This window comes from Artemia sp. Qi Xiang Cuo, chromosome 3, assembly GCF_049724085.1.
Source record: "Artemia sp. Qi Xiang Cuo chromosome 3, ASM4972408v1, whole genome shotgun sequence".
Lineage (NCBI taxonomy): Eukaryota > Metazoa > Arthropoda > Branchiopoda > Anostraca > Artemiidae > Artemia > Artemia sp. Qi Xiang Cuo.
Genome location: NC_142796.1, coordinates 43310504 through 43325555, shown reverse-complemented (window position 1 = coordinate 43325555; position 15052 = coordinate 43310504). Strand labels below are relative to the sequence as shown.

The window sequence follows — 15052 nt, the reverse complement described above, 5'->3', positions numbered from 1 at the left end:
ACTTGTTCCGTTTTCTGTGGTCATTTGCATTCTTCATTTGGTGTGTCACCAAAAAAGGTGTCGGTTGACACGACTCGTAATCAGTTTGATATGTGCTTTTACCATTGTATTGTTGATTAAACCGACGGTCTTTTCCAAAATTCAATAGGAAACACAGAATTATTTTAGAAATGCGCCTTTTTCAAGGTAATAATTCCAAAGTTACCCAATCAAAATTTTGAGATAGCCATTTTGCTCAGCATGGTCGAAAAATAATAAATATGTCTTTTAGGATGACTTAATCCCCCACAGTCCTCGGGGGAAGGGCTGAAAGTTATGAACGTTGTTCTGTTTACTCATAGTAGGCTATTGGTTATTGGAAAGTATACTTACGTTTTCAGGAGAGATTTTTCTGGTAGTGGGGGGGGGGATGGGTTGGGGGTTACTTGGGAGGATCTTTCCATTGGGAAAGGGACATTGCTATGAAGGGGGTGCATACTTTCCCGGCATTATTTAAAAAACTATCAGAAATTAAATATAAAAAAAACAAGTTTTTAAACTGAAAGTAGCCTAAGGAGCAACATCAATACTTAAAACGAAGAGAAATTATTATGTATATGATCTGGGTTCGCCCCCTAGTCAATACCTCGCTGTTTACGCCAAAGATTTTTTTGTGCTTTCATCAGAGCTATTTATTCTAATTAGCGGCCTTTGTGAATAATGGGTCATTTTTAAAGAATTGGAGCAAAATTCAAAATTTAGCGTAATGAGCGAGGTATTGACTAGAGGGTGAGACCCCTAATAGGCATATTAAACATATAATAATATAGAATTTTTTTACCTAAGTTAATTCGTAAGTTACGTATATTTATTACAAAAAGAAATGTTCGTTTTAAAATTAAACAACTTTCGAGGAAGCCATATAATGAAATAAAAGTAAAATTAATATACAAATTTTGTTTTAATTATTCATTTATAGTGAGCTTAAATCAACCCTGCATTAATTTAAAAACGTTCAAAAATTAAATAATAAACAACAAGTTTTTTTAACTGAAAGTAAGGAGCGACATTAAAACTTAAAACGAACATAAATTATTCCGTATATAAAAGGGACTGTCCCCTCTTCAACGCCTCGCTCTTTACGCTAAAGTTGGACTCTTTCTCACAACTCTATTTTTTTAAACAATAAAAAAAGAAACAAAATTGTTTTTTTTTATTTAATACCGGTATAGAATCACATTCTTGTACCACTTACAGTTTAAAATATGATCAGTCTAAAGGTATCACGATCAGTCGGGTGGCTTGCGTTTACCCCTCCTCCCCCCGGTGATTACCCCCTTGGAAAATACCCCCCCACCCACAGAAAATCCCCCGCAGAAAAAAACGGGAAACATCCCCTGGAAAATCCCTCCCATGGAAAATACCCCCGCAGAAAAATACACCTCCCCCTCCCCGGAAAATACCCCCTCCGTGGAAAAAAGACTCCAAATTTAAGAATTTTATTTGAGTTTAATTTTTTTAATTTCCAAATTTTTTTTAATTTGGGCTATAGATTTGCGCATTAGGGGGGGGGGAGTATAGTGGGCCTGCATTTAAAGTATATTTGGTACAAATATTCCGCATATTAGATAGATAAATAGATAAGTGTATTTTAAAGCCAAACATACGGCCGTGAACACAGTAAAATAACATAAATAAAAGGCACAAATAACATGAGCTTTGATCAGCGATCATCATAAAACACTTAAATGAAACAGTACAGTAACCTAATAATCGTATTTAATACTCGGAAAAAAAATCATTGAAAAAAAAACATTTGACATATATAAAAAACACTTAAATGAAACATAATATTTGCTTTGTACTTTTTTTTTTTTTAGTTAACAAAATTTCCAGATACCTCGCTATTCTTCTGTAATTTTTTAGTGGTCATATACTTAGAAAGAATTGTTTTATGACTTCAAACTATCCAAGTACTTTACTCTCCCCCTCTTATGTGCAAATATATAGCCCAAATTATATATATCCCATATATTTTGTACCGCTATGCTTATGCCCCCCCCTAATGTGGAAATCTATAGCCTAAATTTATTTCTGAAGCAATGAATTTATTTCTCCTCCAATATCCGCTATTCTGGTATCTTTCAACCCCCCCCCTTCTGAAAAATTTTCTGCGTGCGCCCTTGGGACTATCCCTTCCTCGCCCCTCACTCTTTATGCTAAAGTCTTAAAGTTTTTTTTTAAAAACACTTCGTTCTCAATCCCAACGGTCCTTGATTTGAACATACTTTAATAAGGAATTGTGATAAATTCAGTAGAATTGAAATCAAGAATTAAAGTAAAAATTTAGCCTAAAGCGTGAAGATTGAGGAAGGGGTAGTCCTCATTTGCGGAATAATTTCTATTAGTATTAAATTTTTATGTACTCCTTACTTTCAGTTGATTTTTTTAAATTAAATTGCTAACCATTTTTAAATCATGTCAGCAAGTCCTCCCCCCCCCCGTGTAGAATTTTCCCTGGATTTTTTTCCATGGGAAATATATTTATAAGAAAAATAAATAATTAAACAACCATTCGTGAAAATTCCACATTTTTGCAGTTGGGAGCTCGAATTTTTTTCGGTAGTGTTCTCCGACACGCTGAATTTGATATTCTAATTTGCATTAAGATATCTTGATGTTTAGGATATCCCCCCCTCTTTTTCAGAAATCCCCCCCCCTTTTAGTAACATTAAACTTGACTATTTTATATATTTGGAATTAAAACAAAAAGCCTATTCCTTTCTTGTGTTCATTTTTTTAATCAAAATTCCGTTTTTTTCGAGTTTTGGTTACTATTGGGCCGAGTCAATCCTTACTCACAGTTCGTTACTCCAAACTGTTTCAACTGCGATGAGAATAACCATGAAGCGTCCAACATGATTAAGTTACCAAATCGAAAAGTGGCAGCGGGAGGGGGGAACTCAATTGAGAAGGTATAAAATATCAATTTAGGATACGGTTAAATTTTCTGTCGGGGGAGGAGCGTTAAATTTTAAGAAAAGAACACAAAACGCAAGCTGGTATTCCGAAAATTAATGAAACTATCTATGAATGTGTTCTAAAATTTCAGGGGTGTTGTTGATTGGAGATAGAACTTAACTTCGTCCAGGAGAAAAATGACAAAAGCAATTTAGCTTTACTTAACAAGGACATAATCTTAAAACCTAATCCAGGTCTTAGTTTATTTTTAAGCCGTTTTTTTTTCTTTTTGCTTCACGTGGGACGTACATAACAAAACATTTTTTGCCACGACCAGTAAATATATTTGTACATACTTTATAATTAGCCTAGGTTCTACATATCAAGGCCCATTGGCCCCATCAGTTGTCTGCTCTTGATTTTTTTGCCCCGTCTAGATTTAAAACAAAACATTTTTTTTGTATTTTCATTGAGAACCAAATTTTCTGACGGGAGGGGTGGGGGTAGTTACGTTGGAGGATCTTTCCATGGAGTAATTTTTTTTGGGGGGTATGGAATTTTCCATGAAGGGGGGCTAGTTTCCCGGCATTGTTTAAAAAATTATCTATATTTTTAATTTGTTTATTAAGGCTGTTTTTTGTGCTTTTTGCTTTACACAGGACGTAGATAACAAAACATGTTTTGAAGGACCAATAGTTATATTTGTATATACTCTTTGATTAGCCTAGGTAATACATGCCTGCCCTAGGTAATAGAAGCCTCCAGGGTGCTATTTGAAGGTCCAGGGGGCAGTTTTCTGTTCTAGATTTTTTTTTCTTGCTCTAGATTTTTAAAATTCCTGTTTTCTTGTATTTTTCATCGAAAATGTCAAAAACAACAAATTAACCCGTTTAACAAAAACAACCCGTTTAACCCTTTAAAAACAACATAGTATTTAAAATACTTTTTTTCGGATTTTTTTTTTTAAGAATATAATACTTACCCCACCCCTACATTTTCATGAACTTACACCCCCCCCCCCCCCGTCTAGCTCATAATTTATAAATATGTAAATAAACGATAGTATAGAAGCAAAATATTCCGCCAACTTTTAATTAATTTTCAGGATTTACCTTAGATTTTATACCTATTAAATCCAACATTTAACCAATTAAAATCACTTATTTTGAAACTTCTTATTATGCAGGTTAACCTTGCATTATTAAGGGGACATTTTGTTCTTAATTTTCATAAGGCAAACTACTAATTCTTTTCTTGTGACAAAGTCACCAAATAAAATAAAAGCTAAATTGAACTGTAGTAGGGTAAAAAAAAACTTTTAAAGGGAGATTTGAAAGATGCTTCCTTTAAAAATTTTAATGGCAACCCTTAGAATTTGTATTATGACTCCAAATAAACTCATGGTGCAGCGCCATGCTTTCCTCTCTTATCAGTTTCTAGTACTCTTTAGGCTATTCAGGGTGCCAATTCACGAAAATACACGGAGGAACGTTTTCTTTTCGATTTCATTATAAAGATACAAAAAAGATGTTTTTCAAAGGCTAAAGAAAAGGTATTGTTTGATTTTTCAACCATATGATACTTTTGAGAATCTAGGGGTCATTTTCCGTCACCCTTTTCGCATATTTATTAAAAAACGGACCCCCCGTTTATATATGTTCTTACTTCTAATACTTACTTACTTACTTACTTTTACTACTTACTTACTTTTAATATAAATTTTCTTACTTTTATAATTTTAATAAATCAAATAATATTAACATTTTGATTACTAAATATCAGTACATTCATTTGTATTTTTTTTCAGTAAAGTGCAAATTGTGTTCTGGCCTTGGAAGGCATAGAGGTTTTGAGCCCAACTTGTGTTAATTTCTGCTCGTTTTAAGTTTGACTTGGTTATTTATTGTAATTTCTGCTCGTTTTGGGTTTTGTTTATTTATCATTGCTGATTCGCGGTAATTTCACGCTTCATACATTAATTGATTTTATTTTTGCTCAGTTTTGGCTTAGTGGAGTTCTTTACTTTTCTTTGAAAAACTTATTTTGTGGAATAAGTTTTTTAATTAATTTCTGTTCTTTTTATACTGACAAAGTCTGTTCAGGGAAGCGGAAAATAATGCATTAAATTTTTTCATTTTTTTAAGACTTATAGTTTGGTCTACTATTTGTATACTGGAGAAAATTTTCAGCAATTTTTAACAACATACACCCTCTTAAAAATCTGGACACAAATAGAAGTGTTTAATTTCGTTTCATTCTCCTCTAGTTGACCTGAAATGGAAAACTTGATACCATCCGTAAAAAAATCTGCTTGCTTTCTTCGATAGGTTGGATACAATTACGCTATTTTTATTTGGTTAAATTTTAAGAGCAGAAGTAGTCGAGAAAGTTTAAACATAATACCCTCAGTCGTTCTTGGGATACTGCTGAGATGCCTTATTTGGAATTAGCATTAACACAGTGTATTTTGATTTAATCTTAAGGGATCATTTATTTTTTAAACATAAAGGAAAAAGGGGGGGGGGGGTGGGCGGGGGATTAGTTGCCCTCCAATCACTTTCGATTATTAAAAAGGGCATCATCCCTTTCTATTTTCAATCAAATGAACCCTTTTCGAAGTTCCAACGACAGCTCCGTCGATACGAAGTGCCCTAGTCTAAACAACAACAACAACAAAATCATATGTTATACCCACATTGATCTTTACTATAAAAATTTCAAGCCTTCCAATCACTTGTGACTATCGGAAAGGGCACTTGGCCTTTTGATTTCTAATCGAATGAGCCCTTTTTGAGTTTCTACGACAATGTTTTCTATAAAAACGTTATATGCCCCCAGGGCTTAAATTAACAACCTTACTCTAAGGACTGTGAGGGTGGCTGTCATACTCTAAGACATACTTTCCAGAACTTTCAACTACGTTAAACAATAAAATAAAAGTTCAAAGTAGGGATAAAATCCTTTTTAATAGACAGTGTATAATAAATTTCACAAAAAATACTAGATATTTCAGTCACATATACAGTGACCGTCATCAGTAGTAAAACTAAAGTAAGCAATTTAAAACAAAAGCTTATATAATAAATAAAATAAAACTACATATTGTTTAACTCTCTAATTCTTTTCAAAGCCAAGGCGGAAGCTAGCCTCTTTGACCTTCATGGAATCGGTTCATTAGGGTTCAATTTGTATAACATTTGGACAAAAGTCAACTACATTTTGTGAATTGAACTTTACTCTGTCAGATTTTCATAAGTTATCATAGATAGAGTTCAGCCCATATTCACCTGTATTCCGATTCAAAGCAATAATCATGAATAAGATTTTCCTTATTTCAAGAGTTCCACGAAAATTTTGCTTTAAACCCTGATCCCTAGAAATCAAAGAGACATTCTCGAACAAAATAAAATGGTCTGGGAAATTAAATATATGTTCTGAAAGGGCTGAAGTAAAATCTTCAGACTTGGAATCTTGCTTTAAAGCCGAAGAAATAGAATCTTTATGTTGTAATAATCTCATTTCCAAACTCTGGTTAGTACATCCCACATATGAGCTTCTGCAAGTACATGGGATCTGATATACCCCAATTTGTTGCCCTAATGAGGTTAGATCCTTCCCAGAATTTAAAAAACTACCCAAAGTATTATTCCTCTTTAAAGCAACCCTTAGACCATTGCTTTGTACAATTCTTTTAAGTTTTCACTTAGCCCGGGTACATATGGTAAGGAACAAGAAACATCCTTTTCCCGAGTTGTCTCCAAGACTTCCTTAGAAATCTCTAAAACCTTTTTCTTCTTTTTGAAAAAGTCTAGTTAATTAACCATTCTGGATACATGTTGCTTATTAGTATTTTTCTTAGAAAAGACAACTCCTCCTCAACGAATTTTGGAGAGCAAATACTAAAGATCCGATCAGTTAAAGAAATAATCAAACCAATTTTTACTTGGTGAGCGTGACCGGAACTATAAGACAAAAATCTATTGTTATTTGTCGGTTTTCTATTTTAAAATCCAGACTATTTTGATTTTTTAAAAGAAGAACATCAAAAAAAGGCAGTTTCCCCTTCTCTTTCAATTCAACCGTAAACTTTAAATCCCCCCCAAACAATTAATATGTTCCAAAAATCCTTTTAATTCCTCCTACCCACAATCCCATACTGAAATAATGTCATCCATATACCGGCCCCAGAAAACATGTTTTAAAAAATATGAATCTAACATACAAGAAGCTATCGTACAATCCAATATACTCTTTTACACATAAGTTTAAGAACGAATTGAAGCGCTTAAAGAATGAAGAACAAAATACACCTCAACTTTACTACAAATGCCTGCCACGCAGTTCATCGTGCCCTAAATTATATGGACTTCCCAAAATTCATAAGCCTAACCTACCATTACGACCAATTGTGTCAAGTACAAGGTCACCAACAAGTGTTTTAGCAAATGGTTAGTGACAATCTGTAAACCACTTTTATCTACACAAATTTCGTATATTAAGAATTCTTCGAATTTGGTTGAAAATCTGAAAAAATTAGATATTTCTTCGAATTCTTTGCTTTCAAGTTTCGACATTGTATACAATGCACACAAATATTGATGTAGAAGCAGCCAAAACTCTTCTAGAAGGAAAGCTGTTAAGAAATTTGGATTTGATCAGTGGCAAAACAGATTTGGAAGTTTCTGTAATTATGTATTTAGTAAGGCTGTGCAATAAGTTCTCTTATTTTTTTCAATTTAGAGGGGAGTATTTCGAACAAATAAATGGTTTGCCTATGGGGGGCCCCTTTATCCCCTTTATTAGCTAATATTTTTGTGGAGAATATTGAAACAATTGCGTCAACTACGCTGAACAAAATGACTATCTCAAAATTGTGATTAGATGTGTTCGGGGAAAGGATGGGTGTGTGGGGGGGCAACTTGCCCTTAAATCACTTTGGTCTATTAAAAAGGGCACTAGCCACTGCAATTTTCAATCGAATTAGCCCTTATCGAAGTTTCTACGACAACTCCTTCGATACAAAGTGTCCGGGGATGGAAAAAAATAAATAAATAATACATTGTGCAAACATCGTTTTTTACTTAGGTAGCGCTATTGCGCTACCTAAGAGGAGTATCTTTCCATCGAGAATGTTTCCTTGGGGGAAGGAACATTTCTATGAGGGGGACGCCGGCATTTATCTTTCCAAGACAGGAGTATCTTTCCAAGCATTATTTTAAAAAAGATCAGAAATTAAATATAAAAAACAAGTTTTTTCAACTGAAAGTAAGGAGCAACAATAAAACTTAAATGAACAGAAATTATTACGTATATGACGGGGTTCACTCCGTAGTCAATACCTCGCTCTTTATGCTAAAGTTTTTTTAGTACTTTCAAAAGAGCTATCCATTCTAATTAATCGGCCTTTGTAATTCAGGGGTTTGTGATTCGAACAAATTTCGAACTTTAGCGTAAAGAGTGAGATATTGACTAGGGGGGTGAACTGTCTAATATATGTAATAAAAACATACGATTATAGAATTTCGTTACGTAAGTTAATTTGTAAGTTACGTCAGAACAAAATTTCGAGAAAGCCATTTAGCCAAAAAAAGTAAAATTAATATGCAATTTCGTTTTAATGATTCATGTACGGTGAGCCAAATTCAAAGCTGCATCAATTCAAAGCGTTCAGAAATTAAATAAAAAAAAAAAGCTTTTTTAACTGAAAGTAAGGAGCGACATTAAAACTAAAAACGAACAGAAATTATTCCATTTATGAAAGGGGTGGTCCCCTCCTCAACGCCTTGCTCTTTACGCTAAGTTTGACTTTACCTCACGACTTCATTTTTAAAAACAATTTAAAACAATAACAACTTTAGCGTAAAGAGCGAGGCGTTGAGGAGGGGACTGCCCCTTTTATATACAGAATAATTTTTGTTTGTTTTAAGTTTTAATGTCCTTCCTTAATTTAGTAAAAAAAATTTATTTTTTTCATTTAATTAATAAAAAAAAAATCAGCCTAAAATACGCTGAAATGGAACTCTAACCTGCAGAGAAGCCTTAGTTTGGACGGTGCCGTAAAATAGACTGTTTTTTAGCTTAAAAAGCCCCTTCCCATGTTTCGAGACACAATGACATAAAAGGGCAAAAAGTGACACATTTTAGGAATTTGGGACAGAAAAAGGAAACATCTTGCAAATTTATGACAAAAAGCGAAACATTTCCCAATTGGCTATATATTTTGGTAAAAAAAAAAAAAAAAATCCTTTTTTCGTTTTAGTAGTACAAAGTATGGGATTTACAGTTTATATGATTTTCGTGCTTTTACTCCAAATCATTTTGTATCAATGTTTTATAAGGATTATTTTCGTTTTTCATTACATCTGGTGCTAATTGCCCGCTTAAAAAGGCGTTTACAAAGCGTCTTTTGGTGAGTAATACAGCTGGTAAAAAATGATTAATCTCTAGTTTTTGAAATTCCAAGATGGAAACATTTTAGCTTAAATGACACATTTTAGCTTAAATGACACATTTGGGATAATCAGTGGAAATATTCATGGACCAAAGAGTTGGCAACCATAAGCTTAATAAACATTAAAAAAATAAATATAGAAAAACAACTATGAACCACTGGCGCATCGTCAAAGGGTGAAACCTGACAAACAATAAAGTATTTAAAAGTTGAATGATAAAGAAACGTTCATCTTTATTTTATTATACTTACTTCTAAATTCAACACGTTGTTGTGTGGTCTTGTTCATGCTCTTTTATATTTTTTTTTTCTTTGATGTATTCACATCCGGTGTTACATATACAGTCGAGCTTGAATAACGGAGGATTTTTTTTCCTTTTGTTGTTGTTGAAATATGAAGGAGTTGGTCAACTTTATTCTTTGACATTGAAAAAAAGACAAATAAGGCCACATCTGGTGAATATCTCAAAACACGAACACAGTAACTAAAATCAACAAGCCATATGTTAATTACACGGTACTTGTTAAACATCCCAACCCAGCTCACGAAGAGATGTTAGGTTAATCCCAATGATCAAACAGTTCGTGGTAACGAACTGTAAGTAAGGAGCGACCCGGCTCAATGGTAACCGAAACTCTAAAAAACGGGATTTTGATACCAATAGATACATCAAAAGAATCAGATTTTAATTTTGATTTCAAATATATAAGTTTCATTAAGTTTAATCTTACCCATCAAAAGTTACGTGCCTGAGAAAATTTGGCTGATTTTCGAAAAAGGGGGAAAGACCCCCTAACAGTTATAGAACCTTAATGAAAATCACACCATCATATTCAGCGTATCAGAGAACCCTACTGTAGAGGTTTCAAGCTCCTATAAAAAAAAATGTGTTATTTTACATTTTTTGCCAGAATAAATAACCCGTTTGGGTGTTTGTTTGTTTTTTTGTTTGTTTTTTTTTTTTATTTTTTTTTTTCCCCAGGGGTTAAAGTAACTACCCAGTGGTACTATAAAAAATTGGGATGGCTCATTGTAACGGAAATTAAAATTTCTAGTGCCCTTTTTAAGTGAACAAAAAAAATGGAGGGCAACTAGGCCCCCTCCCACGCTCATTTTTTTCCCAAAGTCACCCGATCAAAATTTTGAGATAGCCATTTTGTTCAGCATGGTCGAAAATATCATAAAAATGTCTTTTAGGATGACTTGATCCCCCAAAGTCCCCAGGGGGAGGGCTGAAAGTTATGAACTTTACTCAATGTTAACATATAGTATTGGTTATTGGGAAGTATACAGACTTTTTCAGAGGAGATTTTTTCTGGTAGGTGGGGGAAGGAGAGGGTGGGGGGCAATATTGAAGGCTCTGTCAATGAAGGACGTTTTCAGGGGGGAAGGGACAGTGCTCGGAAGGGGGAGCCGGATTTCCCAGCATTATTAAAGAGAAAGATCAGGAATTAAATAAAAAAAAACAAGTTTTTCAACTGATCAACTGATTGTGATTAAGAGGTCATTTTTAAAGAACTGGAAAAAAAATTCGAACTATAGTTTAAAGAGCAGGGTATTGACTAGGGGGCGAACCCCCTAATATACGTGTTAAAAATTTATGAATATAGAAGTTCGTTACGTAAGTTAATTCTAAGTTACGTATATTTATTACTAATAAAAACGTTCGTAAATAAAATTAAACAAGTTTCGAGAAAGCCATTTAACCAAATATAATATGCAAATTTTGTTTTAATTATTCATGTACGGTGAGCCAAAATCAAAACCTGCATTAATTCGAAAACGTTCAAAAATTAAATAAAAAAAACAAGTTTTTTTAACTGAAAGTAAGGAACGACGTTAAAACTTAAAACGAACAGAAATTATTCCGTATATGAAGGGGCTGTCCCCTCCTCAACGCCTCGCTCTTTACGCTAAAGTTTGACTTTCTCACAACTCTATTTTTTTAAACAATAAAAAAATTTAGCGTAAAGAGCGAGGCGTTGAGGAGGGGACAGCCTCCTTCATAACCGAAACTCTATAAAACGGGATTGGCTGGGGGAGGGGCAGGGCCTATTGTTTACATATAGTATAGGTTATTGCGAAGGATACAGACATTTTCCGGGTGGATTTTTTCTGGCAGGGGGGGGGGCTGGGGGAGGGGTTTACATGGGAGGATCTTTCCATAGAGGAATTTTGCATGGAGATGGGAATTTTTCATAAAGGGGGTAACGGATTTCCCAGCATTATTTAAAAAACGATCAGAAATTAAATTAAAAAAAAAAACGTTTCTGCAACTGAAAGTAAGGAAGAACATGAAAAACTTATACTAACAGAAATTATTACATATATTAGGGGGTTCACCCTATCGTCAATACCTCGCTCTTTACGGTACCAAAACAAAAGCTGCATTAACTAAAAAACGATCAGAAATTAAATAAAAAAAACAAGTTTTTTAAACTGAAAGTAAGGAGCGACATTAAAACTTAAAACGAACAGAAATTATTCCGTATATGAAAGGGGCTGTCCCCTCCTCAACGCCTCGCTCTTTACGCTAAAGTTTGACTCTGTCTCACAACTTTATTTTTTAAAACAATAAAAAACTTTAGCGTAAAGAGCGAGGCGTTGAGGAGGGGACAGCCCTTTCATATACGGAATAATTTCTGTTCGTTTTAAGTTTTAATGTCGCTCCTTACTTTCAGTTTAAAAAACTTGTTTTTTTTATTTAATATATACCAAAGCGTGATGAAAATTTAATACTTTAGAAACGAAATTATGGAAAGCAGGCCACGCAGATCGCATTATGTTAAATGAATAACCTAACCTAACCTTCTATGTATTAAATATCAAAGAAAAGTGTAACTACATCGTCATTCTTGTCAATGAGACTAAGCTACTTATAACGTACTGCAGAGAGACAAACCGGTTTTTCTTGAATTTTTCAGATCAAAATTCTTGAGTAGGGTGATTTAACAAGCACTAATTACACTTTGTATTTTAGAACTTAATACTGCTGGGACACTCAGGGGTGCCAATTCACTAAAATTTAAGGGGGAGTAAAGATTTTTTTTTCATTTTTTTTTTATTTACAACAACATGGTATTTTTCAAAATCTCAAGGTAGGTTATTTGGGTTTTTTCGATCTTTTTCAATAAAAAATACCAAAAACCGAGTGTTTTTAAAATCTAGGGGCCATTGCTTCTCTGCCACTCTTTCTCCATATTAGCATCCTTGAATATCCCTATTGAACGAAAGGAGGGAAAGTTTTATGACTAATTATTTTAGTGGTAATAAAAGGGGGTGGTATGATAATTTAGCAGCAATACAAATACTGTAAATTTTTTTAATTTTGGGAAATTGCTAAATACCAATTTTTAGAATTACTGGAATTAATAACTACTGAATACGAATTTAGAACATGGCCAAAAAGTTTCTGAAGATCATAAGTGCCAGATTGGGGTAATTTTTTTCCAACTATAAAAGTGAAAGTCTTATTTGGCTATTGAAAAAAAAAGAAAAAAAAGGCTAAAACTATCTGCCTGGGTAATTTAGTGTAGCCTATGTGAAAAGTGTTGTGACTCAAACTAAAATTATACTAAGCATTTGACAGAACTTGGCTGAATCAAAAAGTTCGTGGTAACGAACAGTAAGTAAGGAGCGACCCGGGTCAATAGTAACCGAAACTCTAAAAAATGAAACTTTGATACCAATAGATACATCAAAAGAATCAGTTTTTATGCTGATTTCAAATATATTCATCAAGTTTAGCCTTATCAATCAAAAATTACGCACCTGAGATAATTTGCCTCATTTTCAAAAAAAGAAGGAAACACCCCCTAAAAGTCATAAAACGTTAATGAAATTACACCATCAGATTCAGCGTATCAGAAAACCCAACTGTAGAGGTTTCAAGCTCCGATCTGCAAAAATGTGGAATTTTGTATTTTTTGCGAGAAGCAAGATCACGGGTGTGTTTTTTGTTCTTTTTTTTCCAAGGGTGATCGTATCGAACCAGCGGTCCTAGAATATTGCGGGAGGGCTCATTTGACCGGAAATTAAAAGTTCTAGTTCCCTTTTTAAGTAACCGAAACAATGGAGGGCAACCAGGCCACCTCCCACGCAAATTTTTTTCCCGATGTCACCCGATCAAAATTTTGAGATAGCCATTTTGTTCAGCATGGTCGGAAAACATAATAACTATGTCTTAGAGGATGACTTAATCCTCCACAGTCCCCGGGGGAAGGGCTGCAAGCTGTGAACTGTGCCCAATGTTTGTACATAGTATTGGTTATTGGGAAGTATACAGGCGTTTTCAGGGGGGATTTTTTCTCGTAATGGGGGGAAGCATCGGGTTTTACGTCGGAGAGTCTTTCCACGGAGGAATTTTTCATGGGGAAGGGACATTACTATAAGGGGGGTGCCGGATATCCCAGCATTATTTAAAAAACGATCAGAAATTAAATAAAAAAACAAGTTTTCAACCGAAAAACTTTTCAACTGAAAACTTTTCAACATCAAAACTTAAAACTAACAGAAACTATTGTGTGTATGACTTGATTCACTCCCTTAGTCAATACCTCGCTCTTTACGCTAAAGTTTTGTTTTGTACTTTCATAAGAGCTATTTATTCTAATTAACGGCCTTTGTGATTAAGGGGTCATTCTTAAAGAATTAGAAAAATATTCGAACTTTAGCGTAAAGAGAGAGTTATTGACTAGGGTGGCAAACCCCCTAATATACGTAATAAAAAATAAACGAATATAGAAGCTTGTAAGTTAAAATAAGTTAGTTCGTAAGTTACGCATATTTATTACTAATAAAAACGTTCGTAAATAAAATTAAACAATTTTCGAGAAAGCCATTTAACCAAAAAAGGTAAAATTAATTGGCAAATTTTGTTTTGATTATTTATATAGGGTGAGCCAAAATAGAACCTGCATTAATATAAAACGTTCAAAAATTAAATAAGAAAAAACGAAATTTCTTTTGACTGAAAGTAAGTAGTAACATTAAAAGTTAAAAAGAACAGATATTATTCCGTATACGAAAGGGGATGTCCCCTCCTCAACGCCTCACTCTTTACGCTTAAGTTTTACTCTTTCTCGCAATTTTATTTTTTAAACAATAAAAAACTTTAGCATAAAAAAACAAGGCGTTAAGGAGGGGAAAGAGCCCCTTTCATATACGGAATAATTTCTGTTCGTCTTAAGTTTTAATGTCGCTCCTTACTTTCAGTTAAAAAAAAAACTTTTTTTTTTTTATTTAATGTGGGAAAAGGGTCAACTAATAGCCTACTGGTAAATTTTGTTGTTTTTTTTTCGAAGAGAATACAGCAAAAAATATTTTTTAATGAAAATACATAAAAAAAAGTATTTTCCAAGTCCTAGGAGAGGATAAAAAAAAATACCCTAGAGGGACATTGCCTCCCCTCCAATTTGAGCCCCTGGTGAAGTACATTATAGTAGCTTCTTCAAATTGTGTTATTTGTAGTATTTCTTGCAGATACATCAAGAACGAGTTGTGGAAAGAAGCTAATGCTTTTGCAATGCAGTCCGGAGACCTGAATATCATTAAACAAGTTCAAGAGGCTGAACTGGACGCTGCAAAAAGACAAAAGGACCTCTCAAAACTGAAAGAGTTAGCCCTGCGTCTAGGACGAGTTCAAATAGCTGTGGACGCAT

The 15052-nt window shown here is 33.7% G+C and overlaps 1 protein-coding gene and 1 pseudogene across 2 annotated transcripts in view; one reads left to right on the top strand and one right to left on the bottom strand.

Annotated features, from left to right (window-relative positions):
* LOC148954128 (C-1-tetrahydrofolate synthase, cytoplasmic-like) overlaps window positions 1-15052 on the bottom strand; it is a 56601-nt gene that overhangs the window by 11652 nt on the left and 29897 nt on the right. The window lies entirely within an intron of this gene.
* Window positions 1-15052, top strand: part of LOC148954129 (uncharacterized) — a 20241-nt pseudogene extending 5189 nt beyond the window's left edge. The window contains exon 3 of the transcript XR_016141578.1: window positions 14874-15052. The product of XR_016141578.1 is annotated as an uncharacterized LOC148954129 (transcript). The remainder of the gene's footprint in view (window positions 1-14873) is intronic.